The following is a 24,652-nucleotide window of genomic DNA, read 5'->3' as shown; positions in this document are numbered from 1 at the left end:
GTAATACCTAGATAAGAACACATGAAACTGACTTCAGTCCTAAGAGTACACCCAAGAAGTTCATAGACACACCTGACAAAATTTCACATTTGGATTGAGTGTTTAAAACATCAGCCATTTTATTATTATTATTATTAGATTCTATTTATTTATTTTAGAGAGAGACAGAGAGAGCATGAGCAAAGGGAGGACAAGCAGACTCCATGCTAAGCACAGAGCCCGATGCAGGGCTCCATCCCAGGACCCTGACATGATGACCTGAGCTGAAATCAAGAGTCAGACGTTTAACCAACTGAGCCACCCAGGTGCCCCAACATCAGGCATTTTATTTGAATGCATTTATATGTTTCATGTCCTTTTAGAATAATAGTTTCTGGAGACGGTGCTTTGCTATTTAAGATTTGCCTTATGCAACATCTAACCCCATACATCAATCCAGGCAATAAATAAATAGAAAACTATAAAATGTTGGGAAATATAAATATCTTTATTTTTCATATTTATTTTTTAATCATCTTACCACTTCAGGGAAAAAATAACATGAGCCTGTATAATGAAATGGAACAGCTATAGATTTTGGAACTAGACAGGACTGATTTTGAACAGTGCTTCTGTGAGGACCTGGGAAATCAATTATCTGCTTTAACCTGAGTGATCTCATTTTGTAAATTTTTATGAGGATTTGTAAATTTTTATGAGGATTACATAGAGTATGTAAAGAACATGCCATGCCAGCACTTGTCAAGTCCTCACGGTAAGGTAACTTTTATTACTTTATCATACATATTTTTGGAACAGTAGAATCATAGTATAAAAACAACGACAAATTGATATATCTAATGTAAAATGTGGCCAACATAGACAAATCAAATATTGAAAAATCATGTATCAGAGTAGGCTGAGTCAGTGAATTAATTTAGCAGAGGCTCAGCTTCAGTTACTCGGGGACTAGGGCTGACAAAGACACTACCTTCTAACAACTACTTCTTCTGGAACATGCAGACTCTTCAGTCACTAGCAGGGTGAGAGGACACTGGAGGGTCTCACATTGCTAAGCACATATCAATATTAGAAATGACATGGATCACTTCCACCCACAACCAATTGCAAAAGCTAGTCAACATGGCCCCATCTAATTGCACAGTGGTAGAGAAATGTAATCCTCTCATATGCTTGGAAGGAAAGGAGAATCAGATATGGTGAACACTAGAAGACCATTCCAAAAGACATGTCGTTAGCTCAGAAGGCTTTCAGAAAGGAACCATATAATTGAGTTTATAATAAGGTGGGGTTTTTTGTTTTTTGATTTTAAGAAATGCATTTTTTCTTCATGGTGACTTGGCATAATATTTGGTCAATTTGGGTGTGGAGAAAAACATTACAGTTAATCATTGCTTGAGTTGCCCTGAGTATGCCAAAATAAAAGAAGTTGCCATCCAGAGAGGAACTTTGCACAACAAAGTGTTAAATGAAATACTACCAGGCAAAATAAGGCAATACTCTTTTGCTGTCTAGCACCACACAAGATGCTAACTAAAAGAGTAAATAAAAACATTCAACATGTATTTAGCTTTCATAATTTACCTTCTGCAAGGTTGATTTAGAGTATGCAGAATATGCCACATTATTTAAGCTGTAAAAAGGAGCTGCTTTACACTACCTGCCATGTACAATTATAATAATCTGTCAGACAAATATAATTACAGAGTGTGATGTCTGTTTGAGTGTGAAGGCTTTGACTGTGTGGTATTGTCTGCTCTACACTGTGGTACAGCATAAGCAATTGTACTCTGTGGTAACTCTCAGCCAGGACTGATGCTCGCATCAGGAACGCCCCATCAAACAGCACAGATGGTTGGGTTTGGGTTGGAGATTGTTGACTTTGTTTTTTTCCCCCAACACTTTTCTAAGGGCAAACTTGACCACAGTAAGTTTTCTGCAATACAGTGTGATAGGTCTTCAAGATATTGTTAATAAAAATGAGTGGGAATGGGAGACTAAGGCAGGGTATGGCCAGTTAACAAGTGCGAACTATTTTATTTTATCTTTTTATATATTTTTTAAATTTTATTTTATTATGTTATGTTAATCACCATACATTACATCATTAGTTTTTGATGTAGTGTTCCATGATTCATTGTTTGCATATAACACCCAGTGCTCTATTCAATACATGCCCTCTTTAATACCCATCACCAGGCTAACCCATCCCCCCACCCCCTCCCCTTTAGAACCCTCAGTTTGTTTCTCAGAGGCCATAGTCTCCCATAGTTCGTCTCCCCCTCCAATTTCCCCCCCTTCATTTTTCCCTTACTACTATTTTCTTTTTTTTTTTTTTAACATATAATGTATTATTTGTTTCAGAGGTACAGGTCTGTGATTCAACAGTCTTACACAATTCACAGCACTCACCATAGCACATACCCTCCCCAATGTCTATCACCCAGCCACCCCATCCCTCCCACCCCTACCACTCCAGCAACCCTCAGTTTGTTTCCTGAGATTAAGAATTCTTCATATTAGTGAGATCATATAATACATGTCTTTCTCTGATTGACTTATTTCGCTTAGCAAAGTACCCTCTAGTTCCATCCACGTCATTGCAAATGGCAAGATATCGGTTTTTTGATGGCTGCATAATATTCCATTGTATATATACACAACACATCTTCTTTATCCATTCATCTGTTGATGGACATCTTGGCTCTTTCCATAGTTTGGCTATTTTGGACACTGCTGCTATAAACATTAGGGTGCACGTACCCCTTCAGATCACTACATTTGTATCTTTGGGGTAAATACCCAGGAGTGCAATTGCTGGGTCGTACGGTAGCTCTATTTTCAGCTTTCTGAGGAATCTCCATACTGTTTTCCAGAGTGGCTGCACCACCTTGCATTCCCACCAACAGCGTAGGAGGGTTCCCCTTTCTCCGCATCCTCGCCAACATCTGTCGTTGCCTGACTTGTTAATTTTAGCCATTCTGACTGGTGTGAGGTGGTATCTCATTGAGGTTTTGATTTGGATTTCCCTGATGCTGAGCGATGTTGAGCACTTTTTCATATGTCTTTTGGCCATTTGGATGTCTTCTTTGGAAGCCAACTATTTTAATGATGAAAAGTAGGTTGAGAAAGGAATACATGAGTCACTTTAATGATTAAAAAAAATAATTAGGTGACACTTCATGAGTTTAAAAGATTAAGTTGGTATTTTATAAAATAAGTTGTTACTGTAATTTGTTACTGGACCCTCACACCAGCTGACAAAATAGAAAAGGTAACCGTCGTTATAGCCTTTCATAATCATATTAAAGAAATTAGAGGTATATTTGGCTTTAAATTAATTAATTGTTCCCTTGCTGTACCATCTATACTAAGTTGGATCAGGCTGTTTTTAATTTATTTTTCAACTGATGATCTGATCACTGTGACTGTGACCTTCCTACCCAGATATTTTGCTATGGGACTTCTCTACAGGGTACACCTTTTGCTCTTTAAGATGAGACTCGCCAGAAGGGATTTAAGAGGTATTGACTTACCAAATTCTACTCTGTTATAATTCATGTGGTAGAGAAGTTTTATATTATAATCCAAACGTTACACCTTAATACATGGTCAGTCCAAAGTAACAATCTGGATATGGCATCTTTTCTTTTAAATTACAAATATATAATGTTCTGATGATATCTGAACCAGCTCAGAAAGATCAAACAACTTTTCACTAACAACACAAGTTACTTTCATCTCTAAAAGAGCACTAATATTCTATCACTTCTGGCCATATGAGAAAAGAATTCCAGAGATTAGTTCTTATACAGCTGATACTTTTATGCTAGAAATGTGAGTTTTCTGGATGAATCCACCACTGAGAAGAAATAGTGTTTTTATGATGTTTCACTGTTTGAGTCTTCCATTGTAGGCTCCATGGACAATAACAAATCTATCATAAAATAACCACAGAATCTTGAAATCTTTGCATTGGAAAGATCTCTACCTAAGTAGAAATGATTACTTCATTCCTTGGACCCTAATGTACCCTGTATAGCTTTCTCTCATGCTTATTGGAAGGATAAGATGCCTACTTATATTGGTCTACAAATTCCTTAAGACTAGAAATTATAATTTACTCCTCTTTGTCTCCCAAATGCTTAAAATAGGACCTAGGGTAGCATGAATAGCTGAAGTGATAGATGGATAGAAAAAAAAGAAAAAAATACTATATTGCAATAATGGATATTTGTTGGACCCTCTCCAGTATCTACTCCCTCCCTTCCTTTCCAACAGTCCCAATTTCTGTTTGAAGATTCAAGTGGTTTCAGAGAAGCTCTTATTATCTCCCACTCCAGGAGTGGAATATGTAATCTAGGTTAAACCAATTAGCACAATCCATCTATCTAACAAGTTTTTGGCTCTGCCTTGAGCACATGACCTAACTAAAAATTTTCATTCAGAGTGACTTTCAGAATTATTTCTGGGAAGGAAAAAACAAAGATGCCTTTCGCTGGGTGTAAATGTGGAAGCATGCAGTCCTGGAGCGGATGGCAGCCATCTCAGGACCATGAGGAGAGCAAGTCTTAGAATAGAACCAACATTAAGAAAGGTATATAGCAGAGACAGAAACTGGAAGCCTCATTTGAACCTGATCTTATCTCTGGACTTTTCAGCTACAAAAAAAAAAACAAAGAAAAAGAAAATAAAATTCCTTTATTTTCCGTATTAGCTTGGGGCAGATTTTCTGTTTCTTACAACACAAAGCATCCTGATTCAATTGTAAATAATGCCATTGAACAGATGTGAGCTGAACAAGCACGATGTACTTCAGAAATATTGGCAAGCCCTAATGCAAACCATTCCACAAACAAACAACAAACCAAAAGTGATGAACACTCCTAATTTCCATTTCCCACTAAAAGGAACCAAGGCTTCCTAAAGAAATGGTTTGATTTTCCAGGTCTTGTGTAGGAAATGTACAAGTTGAAACAGGGACATCTAGTTATGTCAAAAGGCAAGAAAGTTCTCAGAAGTGACTATGCTAAAGAACGAAACCAGTTTGAAAAGGCTCCCACCAGCTAAAAGTGGGACAGCTTGGGCATCAAATAATAATAATTGCTATGGACTGAAACTGATCAAATATGTTAAAATCGATGCATTCATAGTGGTACTAGAGGAAATAAAGTTCATTGATCATAGAGAGTATTAGGAAACCACCTAAATAAAGAGAAATAAACATTTAATTTGCCTTTCTTGTGTGAACTCTGCTTCAGGGAATTGTTAATAGTTGTTAAGGAAAAGTTTCTCACTATAGACATTTTCTAGCAAAGGGAAGAAAATTCCTTGTTTCAAACCCTTAATGCAATAATAATAGATCTGGGCAATAAACATCAGTGGCTGCTTATATCCCAAAAAATAAAAACCACACATTATGTGCCTCTTGATGGAAGTGCACCATACCACCTATGAAGTATTCTTGTCAAATAATCAAACCTGAATCAGATCAAGCCTCTTAGTCTAACTACTATTCCATAGGAAATAAAAAAGAGATGCAATCAACAAAATCCAAAATGTGGGAAGCTCTACAGAGAAAATGACCCAATTTTTATAAATAAATTACAAGGAAAAATAGAAGTATAACTTATAGATTAAAAGATTCTTAAGAGACATAACAATAATTTGGTAATGTGCAGACCTTGTTGACATTCTGGTTTGAACAAACCAACTATAAAATATATGAGACAATCAGAGAAATTGGGATGCTGACTGAATATTTGACGATAGAGCGAATTATTATTTTTATAGGTGTGATAATGTTATCACTGTGATTTTTTTTAATTTCTCATCTTTTATAGATTCATACAGAAGGAGTTATGGATGCAAAGACATGGTGTCTTTAATACAACAGTAATGGGGGAGAGGGGAAATAAAGGTGAAACAAGATTGACCATGAGTTCATTATTGAAGTTGAGTAATAGGTAGATGAGGGCTCATTATACTATTCCTTTCTATTCTTGGGTAATATTTAAGATTTTCCAAAATAAAAAATTTTTTAAGTATATCATTCCATTATCATTCAAAATCATATACCCATGCCAGCCTTTCTTGCTTTCACATAAACAGGCTGTCATCCTTCAATCATGTTTTAATTTCTTTGCATTGTATTTCACCCAGTCACCGATATCTGCATGCCTTCTTCCCAGACAGTAGGCATTATCCCACACATGCACTCATCCCTATGGAGGTGTTATAGGAAATCCATCACTCTCCCAGCTTACACACAAAGACTTCATTTTTTTTGTTTCATTATTATGTTCAGTTAGCCAACATATAGTACATCATTAGTTTTTGATGTAGTGTTCAATGATTCATTCTTTGCGTATAACACCCAGTGCTCATCACAACATGTGCCCTCCTTAATACCCTTCAACCGATTACCCCAGCCCCCCAGCCCCCTCCCTTCTATAACCCTCAGTTTGTTTCCCAGAGTCCAGAGTCTCTCATGGTTTTTCTCCCCCTCTGATGTTTTCCCATTCAGTTTTCCTTCCCGTCCACTATGGTCCACGCTATTCCTAACTGGAGGAGATTATGCTAAGTCAAACAAGTCAAGCAGAGGAAGACTTCATTTTTATAGACATGGTTTTCTTCCATTCATTTGCTTACATCTCTATTCTACTTTAATGGCACTATGTATTCCAATCCCCACATCCCTCTTTAGAAATAAACCATACTCCCTAACTCATGCAAACAGACCTATAGCCAGTGCTAGGTTGAAAAGTTCCAACATTTCTGTGGGCCTCTATACATAATCTGGCTCAGTATAAACCTCTTAATTGAAATGCTCTCCTGGAAATAAAACTGCTCTCTATGTTCTTCTATTTTATTTCAAACTCAATACAAAGCAATGGTCCCCAAAGAAAAGTTATGCTGGAGTTAGGTTCACACTATTTCCCTGAAATGTAATATGAGATTTAAACACAGATGATACGACTGGTTAATAAATGTCACCATTGAATGGCTTTGTTCACCTAATAATATCATTCAGATCACTATAAACAAATTGAAGGGGTTCTTATGTGAAACAAACACGGCAGGACTTATTCCTGCGTAACATAAGACCGAGGCAGGGCAGCCAATCCTAACGGCCTTCAAGAAGGGGCAAGGCTGGCGTGCAGCTTTGTGGTATCCCGGGAGGATTTTATTTCCAAATATAAAATTCGTGCCATGCTCACAGGCAGAACCTTAGAATAGTCATAATGATCTAATGGCAGCATTACTATGGAAGGCTGCTACTAATACTTTGAACTACTGCCGTTCTATACAGATCCAGGGATATGATTTCAAAGCTCATGTGGAATGAAGACTGCCCCAACTGAAAGCAATCCACCTGAGTAAAAAGGAGAGGAAAGAAAAGAACAGGGCAGAATGCAATCGAAGCCCACAATTTGGGATTTCTAGGATAGGGAGGTCGGAGTTGGTTCTTTGATTATGGGGTTTCTTTTCTTATTGTTGTAGTTTGAAGGAGTGGCAAAGAAAAAGAAAGTGTCTCTAAATTGAAAGGCATTGCCTGACTGACTTTTTGAATTACCTCTAACTTAAAGATTATAATGTGTTAATTTTCCTCTTCCAAGAAGAGAGGGATAGTAATTGCCTCCATCATCCTCACTCTCTCTTCCTTCTGCTATCAAGGGAACAAGAGTTCATTGATGACAACTTCCTTGTGCTCAATCTTGCTTCAATACTGACAGCAAAAAGAAAAGAAATAGCATATTAACTGCAAAAGAGTTGGGAACCCCTCTAAGTCCAACCTTACAAACATCAAAGGCCTGTTGGGCCTGTCACTTGACATTTAGACAAAAATGGCTGTTGTTGTTTTTCTAGAAATCAATGGAAACATCAGATCCTTCACAAACAAGAAAACTGCCTAACAGTTAAATGCCTGTATTTATAGGTAACATTCACTGTTTCAAACCTAACCCTGCAATTCTTGTGGAAAGAGGTTCTGATAGAGCTAACAAGCCTGTAAGGAAAAAAAATAAAATAAAAATTTAAAATATATATATATATATAAAATATATATATACACACATATATATATAAAATTTTTAAGTGCTACAGAAATTTCCTTTCATTCTTTCAATAATTTGCACTTGGAATTCATAATTTTAGCCGTATTTCTCACATACAATGCCAAATTTGAAAACACCTATTTAAAGTATATTGTAACATGTGTTTAAGATACATTGAGTCTTTGGAGAAAAGGTGCTATAGAAATCTAATAAATGAAAGCTCATTTTTGAAACTTTATAAAAATACATGCATTTGAATTAACTTCTAGCTAGATAATCTTCTTGGCAGATAATATGTAGCGATCCAATGTGCCCCAGATTTTAAGGTTCTGGAGTAGGGGAAGGAAAAGGTTATGGCCTAAAGAAGTTCATTCTGAGAGTGGAACATTTCTCAACAAAAATCCGAGCAGGAATGCCAATTTTGGCCTTGAAAATGCATTCACTTATGCTATTTGGAATGTGAAAGAAATTTGAAATATATAAAAAGTAGAGTTATAAAGGGCAGCTGGATTCAACCACATGGCCAAATTTGAATCAGCAAACTGACATTCTCTGAGATAACACACATTATGTCCTTTAAAATTAAAAAAGGAAAACAAGAGCCAAGTATCATTACTCATTTGTTATTTTGTGAGCTGGTTCAACTCAAGAATACATAATTTTCTGGTTATAATGCAAACTAAGGAAGGATGAGAGCCAGATATAAACAATCTCCTCCTTCTGGAGTAAAATATATAGCTATCTAGGGAATCAATGTGATTATGAAGAGACTAGATGCTTTGATTCTTGGCTGCTGTAGGACCTGGCCTGGCAACCTATAGCTTTATCATTAGAGAGGTAAAGATGAGTCTAAGAGAGAAAAAAAAGATGGAAATAAAATGCTTTGTAAGTAAGCAAAATTGGGGACAAGCATTTCATAAGCAAAGTAAGCTGATGAAGGTGCAGAAAAAGGTTTCACCAGAAAACCAATGTGTTATCATCTTGCTTAAAGCATGACATTTGAACCTTCACATGGAAGCATGAGTTTCTACTGCATTAAACTTTGGGATTAGGGGCGCCTGGGTCGCTCAGTCGTTGGGCGTCTGCCTTCAGCTCAGGTCATGATCCCAGGGTCCTGAGATCGAGTCCCACGTCGGGCTCCCTGCTCAGCGGGAAGCCTGCTTCTCCCTCTCCCACACCCCCTGCTTGTGTTCCTGCTCTCGCTATCTCTCTCTCTCTGTCAAATAAATAAATAAAATCTTAAAAAAAATAAATAATCTTTGGGATTATATATTGGACAAGTTCTGGCCATTGTTTTTATTTTTTCTTCAGTGATTTTGTTGACTATTATGTATTACCAACATATACACAGCATATATAGCATTTGATATGTGTATTTTGTAGAGATGTTTTATTTAAGCCAACTAAATAAAGTCCTTCCTACATAACTTCCAAATTTTGGACAAATATAGAAATGTTGTTTATGTTAATGTCATTTATTATATTGAAGTTGCCCTGATCATTTAATTTCCCTGTTTGCTAGAGTTAGAAACATTTTACATACCACATCATAAATGCCTTGATCTTCCAATATCTTATTTTCTTATTCCAAAAGTATAATAAGGGATTGAGGGCAAGACTGGGAAGATGGCCGAGTAAGCAGACCCTAACTCACCTTGTCCCATGGGTACAACTAGATAACACATCAGTGTAAATAACCCAGAAAATGACCTGAAGACTGGCAGAACAAACTCCACAACTAAAGATAGAGAAGAGGTCACATTGAAGAAGGTAGGAAGGGCAGAGATGTGAGGGGTTGTGGGGAGCAAGGGGCATGGAGAGGGGAGAGAAACAGATTATCACACCAGGGAGTCCACATGGGGAAGGTGAGTCCCCATAACATTTGGCTTTGAAAATGAGAGGGACTGAACTTTGTGAGTTCTTACAACCAGCAGGACTTAAAGCCTGGAATTTTAAAAATCAGCAGCTCAGATCTGGAAAGGCCCAGAGGGTGATAGGAAGCCAAGTCCCCACTCTTAGAGAGAGAACACAACAAACAGTCCAAGGAGATATAGCCTAGAAGCAGCAGTTTGAAAAACACCTGGTACATATAGGAGGGAGAGTAGTTTACTCATTTCAGAGTACATCATAGAGGGGCAGAGATTGCTAAGGGACTTCTCCAGGAACAAAGGAGCCGGAAGGCACAATCTCCCTTCTCTACCGCCCAGGATAAACACATGGCCACCTGCAGGAACCAGCACTGAGCCGGCATTCACTAACTTTCTTACACCAAGCCCTACCCCCTCACACTTTGGTAGATCCACCCTTCCTGGTCACTTTTGCCAAATCCCAGTGCTGCAGGTCCCCTCCCCCAGAAGACCTGTGCAAACCTTGCCAACCCTTATCTCCTGACCTGAATGCTTTGTGCAGCCTCAGTCCCAGTGGAGGTGGGGGCAGCTGGCCCTATAGAAGCCTGAGGCACACCTTGTTAAAATTGCATGCCCCACCCCATCCAGGGACCAAACACTGCCCACAAGAGGCAAAGGGAGCCTCTGCAAACAACTGGACTGAGAGAAAATGTGGCCAGGGCACAACAGCAGGGTGCACACAACACACACAGGAGACACCCCCTGAAGTGCCAGGTTCTGGTGAACAGAGGACACCACACTACAGGGCACTACAGGACCTCACCTTCATAAGGCCATTACTTTCAAGAGCAGGAGACAGAGCTGACTTTCTTAACACACAGCAGCAGACACAGAGAGTTAGAAAAAATTAAGAGACAGAGGAATATGTCCCAAATGAAAGAACAGGACAAAACCACAGCAAGATACCTAAGCAAAAAGAGTATAAGTAATATACCTGATAGAGAATTTAAAGTAATGATCATAAAGATACCCACTGAACTTGAGAAAAGAGTGGAGGATATCAGAGAGACTCTTAACAAAGAGATAAAAAAAGAACCAATCAGAGATGAAGAACACAATAAATGAAATTAAAAATACACTAGATGGAATAAAGAGCAGGCTAGAAGAAGCAGAGGAGCAAATGAGTGACCTGAAAGACAGGGTAATGGAAAGTAATCAAGCTAAGCTGGTGAGAAAAAAAAAAAAAATTATGCAAAATGAGAATAGACTTAGGGAACTCAGTGACTCCATCAAGCATATTATTTGCTTTATAGGGATCCCAGAAGAAGAAGAGGGAGAAAAGGAGGCAGAAATTTTATTTGAAGAAATAATAGCTGAAAACTTCCCTAATCTGGGAAAGGAAACAGATATCCAGATCCAGGAGGCACAGAGATCCTCCAACAAAATCAACCCAATGAGACCCACACCGATACATACAGTAATTAAAATGGCAAAAAGTAGTGGTAAAAAAAAAAAAAGAACTTTATTTTTTTTTTTAAAGATTTTATTTATTTATTTGAGACAGAGAGAATGAGATACAGAGAGCATGAGAGGGAGGAGGGTCAGAGGGAGAAGCAGACTCCCTGCCGAGCAGGGAGCCCGATGCGGGACTCGATCCCGGGACTCCAGGATCATGACCTGAGCCGAAGGCAGTCGCTTAACCAACTGAGCCACCCAGGCGTCCCAAAAAAAAAAGAATTTTAAAGCAGCATAGAAAATAAGACAGTTACATAGAAGGGAAACCCCATAAGTCTATCTGTGGATTTTTCAGCAGAAATTTTATGGTCCAGAGGGACTGGAGTGTTATATTCAAAGTGCTGAAAGGAAAAAATCTGCAGCCAAGAATACTCTATTCAGCAAGAATACTCTATCCAGAATAGAAGGAGACATAAAGAGTTTCTCAGACAAATAAAAGCTAAAGGAATTCATGACCACTAAACCAGCCCTACAAGAAATGTCAAAGGGGACTCTTTGAGTAGAAGGAAAGACCATAAGTAAGAGTAAGAAAAGTAGGAAACATAAAAGCAGTAAAAATAAGCATATCTGTAAAAATCAGTCAAGGGATTCACAAAATAAAAGGATGTAAAATATGACACCATGTATCTAAAATGTGGGGTGGAGGGGGGGAGAGGAGTAAAGAACAGGTTCAAATTTAAGTGACCATCAACATAGGCTGCTACATGCAGAAGATATTATATACAAACCTAATGGTAACCACAAATCAAAAACCAGTAATAGATATGCAAAAAATAAAAAGGAATCAAAATATATCACTAAAGAAAATCAGCAAACCACAAAAGAGTATAAAAGAATAAAGGAGCAGAGAACTACAAAAACAACCACAAAACAAGCAACAAAATATCAATAAATACATATCTATCAATAATTACTTTGAATTTAAATGGATTAAACACTCCAATCAAAAAACATAGGGTGACAGAATGGATTAAAAACAAGACCCATCTACATACTGCCTACAAGAGACTCATTTCAGACCTAGAGACACATGTAAATTGAAAGTAAGGGGATAGAGAAACATTTATCATGCAAATGGATATCAAAAGAAAGCTGGGTAGCAATACTTATATTGGACAAAATAGACTTTAAAACAAAACTGTAACAAGAAACAAAGAAGGACACTATATAATAATAAAGGGGACAGGGCGCCTTGGTGGCTCAGTTGGTTAAGCGACTGCCTTCGGCTCAGGTCATGATCCTGGAGTCCCTGGATCGAGTCCCGCATCGGGCTCCCTGCTCGGCGAGGAGCCTGCTTCTCCCTCTAACCCTCCCCCCTCTCATGTACTCTCTCTCTCTCATTCTCGCTCTCTCAAATAAATAAATCTTTTAAAAAAATAATAATAATAATAAAGGGGACAATACAACAAAAAGATATAACAATTGTAAATATTATGCACCAAACATGGGAGCACTCAAATACATAAAACAGTTAATAATAAACATAAAGAAACCAATTGGTAGTAATATAATAATAGTAGAGGACTTTAACACCCCAGTTACATCAATGGACAGATCATCCAAACAGAAAATAAGAAAATAATGGCTTTGAACGACACACTGGACCAGATGGATTTAGCATATATATTCAGAACATTCCATCCTAAAACAGTAGAAATCATATTTTTTTCAAGTACACATGGAATATTTTCCAGAATAGGTCACATTTAGGCCACAAAAGAAGGCTCAACAAATGCAAAAAGATCAAAATTATACATACCATGCATCTTTTCTGACCACACTGCTATGAACCTAGAAATCAACCACAAGAAAAAGTCTGGAAAGAGCACAAATACATGAAGGTTAAACAATATGCCACTAAACAATGAATGGGTCAACAAGAAATGAAAGAAGAAATTAAAAATTACATGGAAATAAAGGAAAACATAATCGTCCAAAATCTTTGGGATGCAGGAAAAGTGGTTCTAAGAGGGAAGTTTATAGCAATACAGGCCTACCTCAAGAAGCAAGAAAAATCCCAAATAAAAAACCTAACCTTACACCTAAAAAGGCTAGAAAAAGAAGAATGAACAAAACCTATATCCCGCAGAGGGAAGGAAATAATAATAAATATTAGAGCAATAATAAATAATATAGAATATAGAAACTAAAAAAACAATAGAACAGATCAATGAAACCAGGAGCTGGTTCTTTGAAAAGATCAACAAAATTGATAAACCTTTAACTAGACTCATCCAAAAGAGAGAGAGAGGACTCAAAATCATAAATGAAAGTGGATAAATAACAAATGACACCACAGAAATACAATGATTATAAGAGAATATTATGAAAAATTATATGCCAATAAATTGGACAACCTAGAAGAAATGGATAAATTCCTAGAAACATATACAAACACTGAAGCAGGAAGAAATAGAAAATTTGAACAGACCAATTACCAGCAATGAAATTGAATCAGTAATCAAAAAACTCCCAATAAACAAAGGTCCAGACCAGACAGCTTCACAGGGGAATTCTACCAAACATTTAAGGAAGAGTTAATACCTATTCTTCTCAAACTTTTCCAAAAAATAGAAGAGGAAGGAAAGCTTCCAAATTCATTCTATGAAGCCAGCATTACCCTGATAACCCAAACCAGTTGAAGACACACACACACACACAAAGAACTGCAGGTCAATATCTGATGAACGTAGGTACAAAAATCCTCAACAGAATATTGGCAAAACAAATCCAACAATGCATTTTAAAAATCATTCACTACTGGGGCGCCTGGGTGGGTCAGTTGGTTAAGCATCCACCTTCAGCTCAGGTCATGATCCCAGGGTCCTGGGATTGAGCCCTGAGTCCAGCTCCCTGCTCAGCAGGAAGCCTGCTTCTCCCTTTCCTGCTCCCCCTGCTTGTGCACTCGTGCTCTCTCTCTCTCTCTCTGTCAAATAAATAAATAAAATCTTTTTAAAAAATTCATTCAGAACTATCACATCAGATTTATTCCTGGATTGCAAGGGTGGTTCTGTATTTGCAAATCAATCAACATGATACATCACATCAATAAGAGAAAGGAGAAAAACCATATGATCATTTCAATAAACACAGAAAAAGCATTTGACAAAGCACAACATCCATTCATGATAAAAAAAAAAAACCTTAACAAAGTAGGTTTAGAAGGAATATACACGTCAACGTAATAAAGCCTTATGTGAAAAAGCCACAGCTAACATCATACTCAATGGGGAAAAACTGAGAGCTTTTCCCTGAAGGTCAGGAATACTCTCACCACTTTCATTCAACATAGTACCAGAAGTCCTAGCTACAATAATCAGACAACAAAAAGAATTAAAAGGCATCCATATTGGTAAGGAAGAAGTAAAACCTTCACTATTTCAAATGGCATGATACTCTATATAGAAAATACAGAAGAATCCCCCAAAAAACTACTAGAACTGATAAATGAATTCAGTAGTCACAGGATACAAAATCAATGTACAGAAATCCATTGAATTTCTATGCATTAATAATGAAGCAGCAGAAAGAGAAACAAAACAATCCCATTTACAACTGCACCAAAAATAATAAATTACCCCAGAAAATAAATCTCCCAGAAAATAAAATGACAAAGAAATATATAGTAGGAAATAAATGAAAGAAAATTAAAGGCTCGATCCAAGAAGTCTGTATCTAAATTCAAAAAAAAAAAAGAACAGAGAAAATGATGGGATAGAAATTGCAGAAAAACAAAAAAAGTTTTTCCAAACTGAAGTAAGTCTAAAGATGGGAAATTGCCTCTGAGTGTCCAGCAAAATGAGTAACAACAAAAAGACTCACATGAAAGCACATCATCCTGAAGTTTCAGAATAATGTGAATATTAACACTATGAAAAACAAAAACTTTATTAGAAAATAAATGTAGGAGTACCTGGGTGGCTTAGTCGGTTAAGCGTCTGCCTTTGGCTCAGGTCATGATTTCAGGCTCCCTGCTCAGTGGGAAGTCTGCTTCTCCCTCTCCCTTTGCCCCAACCCCTGCTCATGCATGCCCTCTCTCTCTTTCAAATAAAATCTTGAAAAAAAATGTAATAATGATTTTCTAGGTGAATAATTATGGCATCTGACTGGAAGAGACACACAAATCTGCCAGAAAGTTTGCTTTGCATCAGCTCAAGGGTTAATACTGCCGCAGGTCCCCATACATTTAAGGAATGTATTAAAGGAATTAAGCAACCTCTTGTCCTCTCTTACTAGCTGGTAGCCAAGTATCCTGATTAACTGGACAACATTGTGAGTCAGCTGACATTTGAAATTCAGCATTTTAGAAGTATCAATGTATGATGTGTGAAAGCATGGGTCATATTCGAGATGATTATTGTATGAAGCTGAGGATGTTCTATAATAATAACACTAACAGTTACTGAATTCTTACTGCATTTCAAATGCTTTCCTTGATTTATCCCCGAAGATGAACCTTATCTATCATCAGCTCCAATGTACAGATGAAGAAATTGAGCTTTAAAGAGGCCAGGCAACTTTCCCAGAGTGCTAGGGCTCAGATTAGAATGCAAGCAGTGTAGTTTTAGAGCCTGTGCTCTTGACCACTGATCTCTTCTGCCTTAATACATACTTAGAGAAATGCTGAAGGGGATAGAAATAGGGGAAATCAAGGAGGAAAAAGTCTCCTCTGGTGGGGGTTGTGGTAGAATGAAGTGGACTAATGCCAGACAGCAGGAGTCAGACGTGTCAGAATTGAGGACTCATAAGAATTGAGAACTGATGTGATTTTGTTAATGATTCATTTAACTTATGGAGATATGCTGATAAGCTCCTTTACTGAAGAGGGCAAGAACATTGGTATCAAAATGGATCTTTCTTCTGAGACTCTCCCTCTGTCCCTTTCATGTCTTTTTACTACCATTTCTTTGACTTCTCATTCCCTTTAATCACCAGGCTTCACATTACAAGCAGAGAAACCCAGGCCTGGCTTCTTCTGTTTTAACTTTCCTTCACTTATATTTGCCCCCCAGGAGTCTTGGCAACTAGGCACGGTGACAGCAACCTGAAGGCAAAGAGGACCTGGTTCTCCCTCCCACCCCGGCCTCATTAAATACGGTGCAGTTCCTACCAAGAGGGCTGGGGGTGGAGGCTGTGTGGGCAAAAGATACAGCTTCCAAATGTTCCTGTAAATATTCATAAAAACATGTCAGTGTTGCTAAACCCACAGCAAATGATAATCATCTGTCCCCCTACACCCTGCATCTTTTTGCTCTTAATCCTTTTGTCCATGTTGAAATCTTTCCCACAATTGCTTCTTCTTCTATCGTTGTGTTTTTGAATTGCTGCTAGCAACCCCAGCCTTTACAGCCCTTCATGCAAGTCTGTGGTACCATTTTAAAAGCAGTGGTCCTCTACTGCCAGCAAGGGATGTAAATGACATACGCCATCCTAGGGATGTTGCTTCTTCTCATCTTGATTCCTTGCTCTTGGGGAACACAGCAATTATTCTGCCCAGGAACTGATGGGAATTTCTGAACAACCTGGCACATCTGAAACATTTTTCTGACTCATTGAGCTGGCATATACTGCTAGATCAGCACTGGCCCTGCTCCACACAGCCTGTCACCAACAGTGGGTGTTGTTGTAAGCACTAGTTTTGATTGTGGCAAGATGGGCTCTGTGACTCTCCTCTTGTTCTGTTGAGTTCAGAAAAGGCATCTGGACTCCATTCACATTACATTTGACAGGAGTCCAAAACCTAAATGAATGTTGCTAATAAAGAACTGTAAGGAAAAAACATGTTGAGAACTACTGAGTGTATTCAACACATATCAAGCTTGGAGAAGGGGGAAGGGGAGGAGAATGAATGCACTGGGTTAGGATCACCAATTGGAGGGCGAGAGCTCCGGGCTCTGTTCCTGGCTCTATCCAAGAACTGTGCCTCAGATTGCCTTCTTTAAATTGAGAGTGTTCAAAAGTGCTTTATGATACAGCAGAGACTGCATATAATCTTGCATATGTTTAACTCTGCTGTTGGTCAACTAAGTTTCAAATGAGCTAGTATTAATTGAACAACCACTCTGTGCCTAAGTCAATGGCTGCCAAGGGGTAGCTTTAGCCCCTGCATAATCTTTACTGGCTCCTTCTCTCCAAATTCTTTGATCTGGATAACTGGCATGTCCTCTTTCCTTTATATAGTACATTCAAACTTGGCCTATACCCAGGTCCCTTTTATCTTTCCCAGGCATATCTTTTGCATTTCAAACTCTATCTTGGTCCCAGAAGACAACCAGCCCAGAAGAGTTTCTTTCTTTCTTTCTTTTTTTAAAGATTTTTACTTATTTATTTGAGAGAGAGAGCACAAGCAGGGGGAGGGGCTGCGGGAAAGAGAGAAGCAGACTCCCCACTGAGCAGGGGGCCCAATGCGGGTATCAATCCCAAGACCCTGTGATCATGACCTGAGGTGAAGGCAGACACTTAACCACCTGAGCCACCCAGGTGCCCCAAGGAGAGTTTATTTCTAAATGGAGTTGGTCAGAGTAGGCTGAAAAATGTAAATACATGTAAACTTAAACTAAGTATCAACAAAGACCCCATTGAACAATGATTATTTTCTATACTATCTTCTAAATATGAATTTTCTGCAAAATAAACATATACCACAGTAACTAAATGAGGAAACTTTTAAAAGAATATCTTGAGTTTTAGGATAATTATATTATTATAGTTAAAATTCTTCTTTCGGGTAACATTTAGCTAAAATAAAATAAAATGATGGATTCTAGATCATCTTAGATTATCCTGATAAAAATCATATTATCTGTATGTGAAATATTGCCTGCCTTTATGTTATCTAATATGGAGGGAATATGCCTTGCTCATTAAGAAGTGGTGTCACATGAATAAGAAACAAATATTCCTGCTGAATATTTTTAACTACTTTGTCTAGAGAAATTTTCCACTATCCAAATTTTTGCAAAAATATTATGATGAAAAAGTATGGTTTTAAATGAATTACTGACCTGTGCTACAATATTATGATTATATATATGTTAAGACTGTTTAGTTTTAGCCCATGACTCTAAGACCTTAACCAGTCCAGTTTGAAGACTAGGAAAAGTAAAAATAAAAAATAAAAAATAAAAAAATAAAAAACAAACAAAAAAACTACAAATAATCTAATGTTGCTCTTGGTGGGTTATTTTATGGTAAATAACCGTGTCAACAGCTTTTCTGCTCCATAGGTGAAACCCTGGGCCAGGAATTCAGAGTTGTGATTTATCAAGCAAACATGTAGTATATGTTGTTGATGGAACATATAATAAAGTATTAGCCTATTATTTTGGGATAGTAGATGGATGCCCTTTTTGAGGATGGAATGTCTGGGCTTGGATCTAGCCATGTAAAACCCATCTGAACAAGCAAGGATTAGAGCACAAAATTCAGAACAACCTGCAAATAGGTAAAAAGTCTTAGTAAAGTTGGAAAAATATATTGGCTGACTTAAAGGGGAGAATAGTAATGAGTGCAATTGCACATGTGTTAAGTTCCAGGTGTTGGTGAAGCAGTCAAGCATCAAACACCCTGAAGTCAGCTAGAAAGGTAAAATTACAGGGTTAAGGGGTAGATTTGGGATTCAGCTGCTGAAACTGTGTGAGTTGAGCTCTTAGGGAAGGAGCATACACAGGACAGAGCAAGGGTCAAATGACCTGAAACTAGTGGGATTCTTGTGGCTGTAAGTCAGGAAGGGAAGTTGACAGACATGTGGAGACAAGTCAAAGAAGATGAGAATTGAAGAATGAATCTCATATTTGGATTAGAGCAGATCACTCATTTAGTCATTCAGCCATTAAACCAATATTTAGAGAGCTTATTTTTACTTGAACCTGTGTCAGGAGCTGGAGATATAAAGGTGGAAGGATGTGTGTCTTACCTTTAGGGCTGGGATAGAAAACCAAACAATATTATATATGATCATAATTGCTTTTATTATGGAGATATGGAGAAATTGCATGGGACTTTTTGGGGGAGTCTCCTTCAACCCTCAATTCCCTCCCAATTAACCAAATCCCCCCTCTCTCTCCAGCCAAATTTTGACATTTGTTGTTTCCATTTCTTTACCTCTTACTCCTCAACTCACTCTATGGTAACTTTATGCAGCCACCACTCCACCAAAGTTGCTCTCAAGTTTCTCTGCTAAATTCCAAGATAATCTTCGTCCTTATATGCTTGACCTCTTGGCAGGATTTGATACCTTTAATCATTCTTTCTTTTAAAATACTTTCTTCCTTTGCTTTCCAAGAGACACTTTATTGACCAGTTCTTTGAAGACCTTTCTTCCTCTACCCACACCATAAATATTGGGGATCCCTGGAGCTCTCTCTCCTTATTATGTGTACGCAAAGTAGTTCTTCACCATATTTATCATACCTCATTGTTATTTCATTGTCTTTCCTTTGACTCACTGTAAATTTGCAAGTCCAGGATTATATCACTGCTCTATTTCCAGTGCTAGCCCCACACATGACATGAAGTTTGTGCTTAATAAATATTAATTGAGTGGGGCTCCTGGGTGGCTCAGTCAGTTAAACATCTGACTCTTGATTTCAGCTAGGTCATGATCTCAGGGTTGTGGGATCGAACCCCATGTCAGGCTCTGTGCTCAGCACAGAGTCTGCTTGAGATTCTGTCCCTCTGCCCCTCCCCCCTCACTCTCTCTCTCTCTCTCTCTCAAAAATAAAAAAATAAATCTTAAAAATAAATAAATATTGAGTAAATGAATAGTTGACTGAGTCTAAGAATCCTTTACAATAAAGTTGTGCTTGAGGTGAGGTTTAAAAGAAGAGTAGGAGTATCAAGATGAAAGAAATAGATGATAGATGATTGGAGGCATTTGTGGATTTTGAGCAGATGAGTGATATACCAAAATTTGAAAGTTTGATCATTCCAGTGGCAGTGCGGGGGATAGACACGAGAAGGGGATTCAGGGCAACTAATATTGTAATAACTTTTTGCAAAAAGGCCCATGGCTATAGATAAAGGAAAAGGTAATGAATGGTTCAAGGCATAATTAGGAGGTTGAACCGATAAGCCTTAAAAATGGATTGGCTACAGGGAGTGACAGAGAGGAATTTTGGATGCCTTGGATTCCTTCACTAGCATAGGAAGCACAAGAGAAAAAGAAATTTGGGAGAAAAGATTAGGACCAAATGAGCCTTAGGTTTTTAAGTGTTCCATTATGGGTGCAGGAGTTAGAATACATTATAAATTCTAGGAGTTCAGGAACCATGTCAGTTTAATCACATAGTTCATCCTAATGTTGGTGCTTGATAAATTCCTTTGATGGTATTGATGGAATACCACATTGCCAATACTGCATTGCAGTTCCATCTAGGGGATCCCCTTTATACAAAGATGTGTGTTTATTTACTCATCCCTGTGGGGCCTTATGACTAGGTTGCCCTTTAGATGAACATTATCTATTTTTGCAGATGCTGTTTCAAAATTGATTAGTTCTCTGACCCGCCCACTGAAATCATCCACCAACCTATTGAAGAAGCAGAATGGGATGTGGATTATAGGGTTTCAGATAACACCAAGTCCCTTGTGAAAGGTATGTTATTTCATTGCTTTGTTCTGCTTTTGGAAGAGTGTAGCTGTTTTCTTTTCTCCAACTGTATAGGTCACAGCAATTTTTTTTTCCACCGGGAATTACAAGCTATACGGAAGATTTCCAGAGTAGAATCACAGTCTCACACAAATGCTAAATACAACTAATCAGGGCTTGGAAGGTACACAGAGGGTAATTAGTAGGTTATATTTGGGTCAGTACTAAGGTCATTTATGAGATACTACAAGAAAAAGACTTTGCCTTTCTGTAGGGAAAAATGGAAATATATTCATTTTATGCATTGTAATAGATGCATTAAAATGGGCTAAAGGCATTTTTGGTAATTTCACATGTATATGTATCTCCGTATGTAAGATGGTTTTAAAGTGCAAACTGAAATGTTGTACCATATTCATAATGAGAGCATTAAAATTGGTAACAAGAAATTGCGTAACTTTGTCCACTATGCTATAACTAGAATCAGAACTGACAAAGGGGGATGCTCACTCTTAACTTAGAGGTTTTCTGCTACTAAAGAGATATTCATTTGGTAGTCTTAAAGCCTTCACTATACAACTATCCCTAATGAATTCATAATAATAGAACATGCCATGTTTACAGTAGATCTTAGTTCCATGGCCTATGTGGGCTTTTCAGGGCTTCCCTGACTTCTATGAACACTAAATGAGAGAAAATAGTGTTAACTCAAAGTGTGAATGTAGAATACATATTTAGGAAAGACAGTGTAGGTTTATCAAATGGGTGAATTACAGGAATAGATTAAAAATGAAAGCCATAAAATCTCTTCTTCACATACTCGTATAAGTTGATCTCATCTATACCCACTGTTTCAGCCACCACTCTCCTAGAACACATTTCTCCTTACTTTCTCTGTCTAGGTCAGACCATCTCTCTTAAACTCTAGATCCACAGATCCAGCTGCCTTCTATATCTACATCAATTTCTGTCCAAATCCACAACCTTATCAGTGTCTTTATATTTCAGTATATTCAAAGTTAACCTCATTATCTTCTCCCATAAACCCCTCCTTGCTGAAGTTTCAAATAAGCCATATGTTCAGACCTGGGTATCATCCTCCTTTCCTCTTTCTCTTTCACTACTGGTGTATAAACAGTCACTTCTTAGAATAATTTAGCTTATAAATATCTATGGAAACCACTCCTTTTATTCCCTTCTGTCACTGTCTTAATTCAGGTCTTCATGATTTTTTCCCCTGAATGACTCCAATTATCTCTTAATGGGTCTCTCAGCTTCAGTCTTTTCTGATCTCTCTTTAATTCATTCTTTGAATTTCTATTAGAGAGAGTGTTTTAAAATACAAGTCTGGCCATGTGACTCCCCTCCTTAAAGTCATGGTCTGTCTCTCTTGCCCTCAAAAAATGACCCTGAACTTCTACTTCTCACATGAAATAGAAGGCATCAGGCATGAGTGCTCATAACTTTACTCAACTCTTCTCATGTGCATATGCATTTTCACTATTCCTATCTTTGCCTCCTTCTCACTTTCATTATTTCTGGCCAAGGCAAAGTTCTGGGCCCTTGATCTGTGTCCCTTTGCTCTCTGCTTCCTCAGGGCTCTCAGACCATCATTTGTAGCCATTCTCCTCATCCTCTACTTCTTTGTCACCTCATTCCTCTTAACATACAGACATGTCCAAGTTCCCTTTGATCTTAAACAAACAAAATCATTCCTCAGATGCAACAAGGCCAAAATAGAACTCACTATTTCCCCATACCATCTGTGGTTAACTGGTTTTTGTCCTTCAAAACAGAGCTCAAGTTGTACTCCCCACTCCCACTCTGTATTATTATATCATCTTGAATATTTACTTATAAAACACTTCACATATTATAGTTAACTATTTGTTTGCTTGTCTTCTTTATTAGACTGTGATCTTCTTGAGTGTGGAAACTGTTATTATATAATTATTACCAGCAATTAATTAATTAAGTAGTAGTGAGTGTATATGTCAAAACATAGTCTCAGGTCTGAACACTGTTATTTTTCTAAAATTTCTATTTTTAGCTCTCATTTTGTTAGAAACTAAATTTAATCAGTCAGGATTTTTACCCACTCCCCTACTCCATAGAGGACTCTGTGTAGATTCTAGGCAGGTTATGAAGTACTGATGCTGGTGGAAGTGGGGCATGGGATATATCTGGGCCCAAGATGGCCAGGCTGCAACCCCAAGACTCCCCATTCCTGCCTGGTCTTCATTTAATGTACATTCAAATGGCTACACCCTCCTGATCCAGACAACAAGCTGACCTGGCTTTCTTTCAATTTTATCTTCTCTCAGGAGACATGCAACTGGAATTTCTCTTATTCCTCTTCCACCCTGAGATTAGGACAGGGGTTGAGCACTGAGTAGGACCTCATCTCAGGAAATAGCAATGTCTTAGCTTTCTTACTTTCTGTCTCTCTCTCTCTTTCTCTGCCCTCCAGAATCAGCTTTTAAATCAAACTGGCTTTGACCTTTGCTTCCAAATCTGTTGGCATAAACTCATTGCCCTGAATATTTCAGGGATTAGGGTTTTGAGATTCTAAATCCTAGTATATCAGTTCTGATCCTTTCTACTGAAAAAAGAAAAAAGAATACCTAACTGAAATGAAGTCTCAATAATGAAAAGCTTTAATAATCTCATGTAAGAGGAGATTCAGAAGTAAGCGACAATTCTTGGTTTGGTTCACAGAGCAGCAGTGTCAATGATTTTTCAGGTTCTTGCCTTCTTTCTGTTACTGTATCCTCTGTATATTGGCTTTTTCTCAAACTTGCTTCCTCATGATCTCAAGATGGTTACCCTTCTCTCTTATTATTAGGGAGCAATACTTATCATATATTTTTATTTTATTTACTTATTTATTTAAATTAAAATTTTTTTTAATTTTAATTCCAGTGTAGTTAATATACAGTGTTATATTAGTTTTGGGTGTACAATACAGTGATTCAGTAGTTCCATATATTACTCAGAGTTCATCAAGATAAGTGTACTCTTAATCCCATTCACTGATTTCATCCATCCTCCCACCCACCTCTCCTCTGTTCATCACAAGTGTACTCCTCAATCCCCATCACCTATCCAATTCATTCCCCCCCCCCCCGACCTCCCCTCTGGCTGCCATCAGTTTGTTCTCTATAGTTAAGAGTATGTTTTTTGATTTCTCTCTTTTTTTGTCGTTTATTTGTTTTGTTTCTTAAATTCCATATATGAGTGGAATCATATGAAATTTGTCTTTCCCTGACTGGCTTATTTCACATATCACTCTCTAGACCCATCCATGTCATTGCAAATGGCAAGATTTCATTCTCTTCTATGGCCAAATAATATTCCATTGTATATATTTGTATTATATCTTTTTTATCCATTCATCAGTCGATGGACACTTGGGCTGCTTCCATATCTTGGCTATTGTAAATAATGCTACTTAATAAATAACTATTAATGTAATAATAAACATAGGAGTACATGTATCCCTTCAAATTAGTGTTTTTGTGTTCTTTAGATAAATACCTAGTACTACAATTACTGGATCATTGGGTAATTCTATTTTTAACTTTTTGAGGAACTTCCAAACTGTTTCCAGAGTGGCTGCACCAATTTGCATTCCCACCAACAGT

This window comes from Neomonachus schauinslandi, chromosome 9 (genome assembly GCF_002201575.2).
Source record: "Neomonachus schauinslandi chromosome 9, ASM220157v2, whole genome shotgun sequence".
NCBI lineage: Eukaryota > Metazoa > Chordata > Mammalia > Carnivora > Phocidae > Neomonachus > Neomonachus schauinslandi.
This window is presented reverse-complemented; position numbering follows the sequence as displayed.